This window comes from Oncorhynchus clarkii, chromosome 1 (genome assembly GCF_045791955.1).
Source record: "Oncorhynchus clarkii lewisi isolate Uvic-CL-2024 chromosome 1, UVic_Ocla_1.0, whole genome shotgun sequence".
Classification (NCBI taxonomy): Eukaryota; Metazoa; Chordata; class Actinopteri; order Salmoniformes; family Salmonidae; genus Oncorhynchus; species Oncorhynchus clarkii.
Genome location: NC_092147.1, coordinates 32,630,518 through 32,636,503, shown reverse-complemented (window position 1 = coordinate 32,636,503; position 5,986 = coordinate 32,630,518).

Here is a 5,986-nt window from a genome sequence, read left to right as displayed (position 1 = left end):
GACGCGCCAGTGTTGGCGCATCCGAACCCTTCTTTGGCATTCAAAGTAGAGGTGGACGCATCCGAGGCTGGTGTTGGAGCGGTGCTCTCACAGCGCTCGGGTACGCCACCGAAGCTCCACCCCTGTGCTTATTTTTCAAAGAAGCTCGGGCCAGCAGAGCAGAATTATGATTATGATAGGGAGCTGTTGGCCATGGTTAAGGCCCTGAAGGTGTGGAGACACTGGCTTGAGGGGGCTAAGCACCCTTTCCTCATCTGGACTGACCAACGTAACCTGGAGTATATCCGTTCAGCTAGGAGACTGAATCCTCGTCAGGCAAGGTGGGCCATGTATTTCACCCGATTTCGTTAAACGATCTCGTATCGACCAGGTTCCCTCAATACTAAGGCCGACGCACTGTCCCGCCTATATGACACTGATGACCGGTCCATTGATCCTACTCCCATCATTCCGGCTGCCAAGTTGGTAGCACCGGTAGTATGGGAGGTGGACGCGGACATCGAGCTGGCACTAGGGGAGGAACCTGCGCTTCCACAGTGCCCGGAGGGTCGTAGGTACGTGCCGCTCGCTGTTTGTGATCAATTGATTCGGTGGGCTCATAGTCTACCCTCATCAGGTCAACCGGGTATTTCGAGGACAGTGCGAGGTCTTAGAGGGAAGTACTGGTGGCCTACCTTGTTGAGAGACGTGCGCTTCAATGTCTCCTCCTGTTCGGTGTGCGCCCAGAGTAAGGCTCCTAGGCACTTGCCACGAGGGAAATTACAACCCCTCCCCGTTCCACAATGGCCGTGGTCCCATCTATCGGTGGATTTTCTTACGGATCTTCCCCTGTCTCAGGGGAACACGACGATCCTGGTCATTGTGGATCGGTTCTCGAAGTCCTGCCGTCTTATCCCGTTGCCCGGTCTCCCTACGGCCCTGCAGCCTGCAGAAGCATTGTTCACCCATGTCTTCTGGCACTACGGGGTGCCCGAGGATATTGTTTCTGATCGGGGTCCCCAGTTTACATCCCGAGTATGGAAGTCGTTTATGGGGCGTCTGGGGGTCTCGGTCAGCCTGACCTCGGGTTATCACCCGGAGAGTAATGGGCAGGTGGAGAGAGTAAACCAGGAAGTGGGTAGGTTTCTGCGATCATATTGCCAGGACCGGCCAGGGGAGTGGGCGAGATACATCCCCTGGGCAGAAATGGCCCAGAACTCACTAAGCCACTCCTCTACCAACATGTCACCATTTGAGTGTGTGTTGGGGTATCAGCCGGTTCTGGCACCATGGCATCAGAGCCAGACCGAGGGGTGGGTGCAGCGCTCTAAGGAGACCTGGAGACCCGTCCAGGAGTCATTGTGTCAGGCGAGTGGACGGCAGAAGAGGAGTGCTGACCGTCACCACAGTGAGGCCCCCGTATTTGCACCGGGGGACAGGGTCTGGCTCTCGACCCGAAACCTGCCCCTCGGCCTGCCCTGCCGGAAGCTGGGTCCGCAGTGTGTAGGGCCATTTAAAGTCCTAAAGAAGAAAAAACGAGGTTTGTTATCGATTGTTACTCCCTTCGTATTATCGTATTAACCCCTTGTTTAATGTGTCTCTCCTCAGGCCAGGGTATCTGGTCCTATGCAGGAAAGTGAGGTTTCGGAGGTCCCTCCGCCCCCTCTGGACATCGAGGGGTCCCCGGCGTACACGATACGGGCCGTTCTGGATTCGAGACGCCGGGGGGCCTGCAGTACCTCGTGGACTGGGAGGGGTACAGGCCGGAGGAGAGGTGCTGGGTCCCGGTGGGGGATATATTGGATCCCACTATGCTAAGGGAGTTCCATCGCCTCCATCCGGATCGCCCTGCGCCTCGTCCCCGAGGCCGGTGTTGGCGCGCTGCGGGATCCGCGCGTCAGGAAGGGGGGGGTACTGTCACGAATACCACCGAAGGTGGCTCCCCTTCCTGTTCCGGTGGCGCTCGGCGGTCGTCGTCGCCGGTCTATTAGCTGCCACCGATCCCTTTTTCCTTTTTGTTTGTTTTTGTCTAATTGTTTTCACCTGTTCCTTGTTGGGGTTTTGGGATGGGTGTTATTTAAGTTTGTTTAGCCCGCTGGTGTTTGTGCGGGCTTGTTGTTATTGTTACGTTAGTGGTGTATCATTGTCTTTTGGGTTTTTGCCGTCCGGGTTTTTGTGGTTTTGGGTTTGTTTGCACCTGTGTTTAGGGCTTCACCCAAGTTTGGACCTGTTACTTTGAAAGAGAACATTAAAGCATTTTTCCCCGTTCACTTTCTGCTCTCTGCGTCTGACTCCACACCCATCACTCACCCGGCATTACACTCTCTCGTTCTCTTTATCATATGTGATTTATCACCTTGAGGCCAAGGGAATTAGCATGAGAGCAAAAACACAAATGGCTCCATGATTCTACTGATCACTACTCAGCAGAGAGAAAGAAAGAGAGAGAAAGAGAGAGGGGGGATGTTATGTGATCATCAAACACAATGTTGGAACAGTCATACATTACACAACATAACAATCAACGGTAACATTATGGTGTCATTATGGGGACTTGACAGTGATGTTATGGGAATGTTAAAGCTACATGATGGTGATGTTATGTCGACATTTTGGGAAGGTTATGGTGGTGTCATAGGGCCATTACGAGGATGTCATGGGTACACAAATATAACAGAAGTATTATTTATTTAACCAGGTAAGTTGACTGAGAACACATTCTCATTTTACAGGAACAACTTGGGGAATCGTTACAAGGGAGAGGAGGGGGATGAATGAGCCTATTGTAAGCTGGGGATGATTAGGTGACCATGATGGTACGAGAGCCAGATTGGGAATTTAGTGTGGACACCAGGGTTAACACCCCAACGATAAGTGCCATGGGATCTTTTAGTGAGCACAGAGTCAGGACACCCGTTTAACATCCAAAAGAAAGCACCCTACACAGGGTAATGTCCCAATCCTTACCCTGAAGTATTTTTTTTAGATCAGAGGAAAGGGTGCCTCCTATTGGCCCTCCAACACCATCTGGTCTCCCATCCAGGGACTGACCAGGACCAACCAGTGGGATACAGGGTGGTATGCTGCTAATTATTTGGATTATAGAACTGCAGTACAGCTCAGTTGAACTCGGCAGGTAGCTTGTCAAGTAGGAGTGTTGGGCAAGTAAGCACAATCCACTAGCCGACAAGGTAATAATCCCTCACCTCTGTGCTTAAGAAAGGCAGTTAACCCCCAACAACTGCTCCCGCAGCTCTCTGATGCAGAGGGGTTGGGTTAAATGCGGACGACACATTTTGGTTGAATGCATTCAGTTGATCAACTGACTAGGAATCTCCCTTTCCTTTCTATTCAAATTATTAACCGGTACATCAAGGACGTATACATCATGATGTTGATAATAATTATTCTGTATTCATTGTTTGTCACCCTCTTGCTATTTTTCATGTAAATACTGACAATGGGATTGACTTTTCATTATACTCAAGGTAACAATAATACAAGATCAAACTGTATTCACTCGTGATTTGTAAGACAGACTTTGCATTCTGTCACGTGTGTAAGGACATGTGATTCCGTGCATAACTCTAGCAGACATACAGTGTGTGTGTGTGTGTGCATGTGTGTGCAAGTGTGTACTGTGTACATAAATTGTGTTTGTGTGTGTGCATTTTCTGTGTGTGTGTGTGTGCATGCTTGCTCATTCACACCCACCACATCTGTGTGTGTCTGAGTCTGTGTGTGTTCAGCTTGTGGTTTGACTGACACCCCAGTAAATTAATCTCACACAGAGTGACAGCTCTGGGCTTTTTACCCTCACTCAATTCATCAGAGAGAGAGAGAGAGAGAGAGAGAGAGGAAGGGGGGGAGGAGATAGGGAAAGTGGGAGGGAGAGAGAGAGGAAGGGGGGGAAGGAGTTAGGGAGAGAGGGAGGGAGAGAGGAAGGGGGCGAAAGAGAGGGAAGGAGGTAATGAGAGACGGAGGAACAGAGGGAAGGAGGTAGGGAGAGAGGGAAGGAGGTAGGGAGAGAGGTAAGGAGAGAGAAGGAGGTAGGGAGAGAGGGAGGGACAGAGGGAAGGAGGTAGAGAGAGAGGGAAAGAGGCACGGAGAAAAACAGAATGAGAGGGGGAGGTAAGGACAGAGTTCCATGTTGTTGTTGTTGTTACAGTCATATAAATGATAATGATAAGCAGACCAACAGAAAGGAATTTCTGCTGCATGTTCAACCCTTCATCTCCCTGACAAGTTATTCTCTATCTCTGTTTCTCTCTCTTTCTTTTCTCTCATTATAAAAATTGGGCATTCTGAGTGTGCATAAGATTGGCTGCAAAGTCAGGCTTTAATCAGTACATAGGAGATATAATGCAAATTAATAAATGGTGCATTGCAGCCAGTCCATAAATCTATTACAGAAAACAGACTTCATCCAAATAGCTTCTCGTGGTACACGCACACACACACACACACACACACACACACACACACACACACACACACACACACACACACACACACACACACACACACACACACACACACACACACACACTAATGATTTGAAGTGCCTGTCCTATGTCTAGGAGTTATAAGAACATTTTCTAGGGGGCACAAAAACACCATTCTACCAAGCGTCATGCGTCTTTTTCTACTGTATTCTACATTGTAAAGGGGTTGCCATGGCAGCTTGGTGGCAAGTAAAATACTTTACTTCATAACAGTACACCTACTGTGAAATAAATATGGTATCAAAGCAAGGGATGTGTACTGTTACACAGCACAATAACATAAAATTGACTGTGTTATGCTGTAAAATAGTCAATCCTACCATGATCAGAATGAATGAATGACATTTCTTGAGGGGAGGAGTTTGTATTTCACAGTATTTTACTGTAATTACAAGGGATTGCTGCAAGCAGATTGGCAAAGGGTTTAATTGTTAAAGCATATTAATGAATCTTTGTTGTTTTATAACCCTTGCACTTCTAGAGGCCTTAACAAAGGCTTCCATACTGGTATCAACAAAAGGGCAAAACAGAACAAATGGACATGGCAAAATCCTCAAACATTTAAAGTTTAAGACTTCCTGTCATTCCAATCTGTCACCGATACATTTTTAAATGATGAGACACAGAGGAGTTAAATTGGTACAACATTCTCACTCACGGGTTCAACAAATGTAGTCTCTCATATGTTAATGAGTCAAAAGGTTTTTGGCGCTTCAAAGACATGGTGCAATGTTGTATTCTATGCCGTGGTATTACAGTACCAATCAAAATACAGCAATTTTCCCACAATGCACCATAATTTACAGTATGCTGCACCTATTGTTTTTTTTTTACTGTTGGTAAAACCTAAAATTATTGTATAAGTGACAGTTCTTGTTACAATGTATGTAACCTTAGCCTTTATAAATCCAGCTCAAAGACCAGGTGCTCAATTCAATCAGTATCGCCGAAGTTCAGCGCTATGGCGCGTAAAATGTAAAGGACATTTTTCAAGAGAATCAGTTGGGAAGGGGCAACGGCTGAAGTAGATACACTCAAATATTCACACTGACACACACACTGACACACACACACACTGACACACACATACACACTTTAAGTAAAATCGCAGTCACTCTCGTATGTTGCCCACAGCCCACAGGGCTCGTCTCCATAGTAACGACAGCCACGATGGTGTCCTTGGCAGAGATGAAGGGATGGCAGGAGAGAGAGAGAATGGAGAGAAAGAGATGGACACCTGTTGAATCGCTCAAAGATTTTAAAAACATGAATTGCAAGTACACATTAGGACTGAGACAGACTGAAGGTGGAGTTTTTAAAATATTTGTACAAATATAAGCAGTAAAAAAAACTATGTGTTTCTTGACTCAACCAGACAGGAAAGAAATTATAATATATTTGCCAATCTCAGGAGGCTGGTGAAGGACGATGGCTCATAATAAATGATGGAATGGAGTGAATGGAATGGTATCAAACACATGGAAACAATGTGTTTGATACCA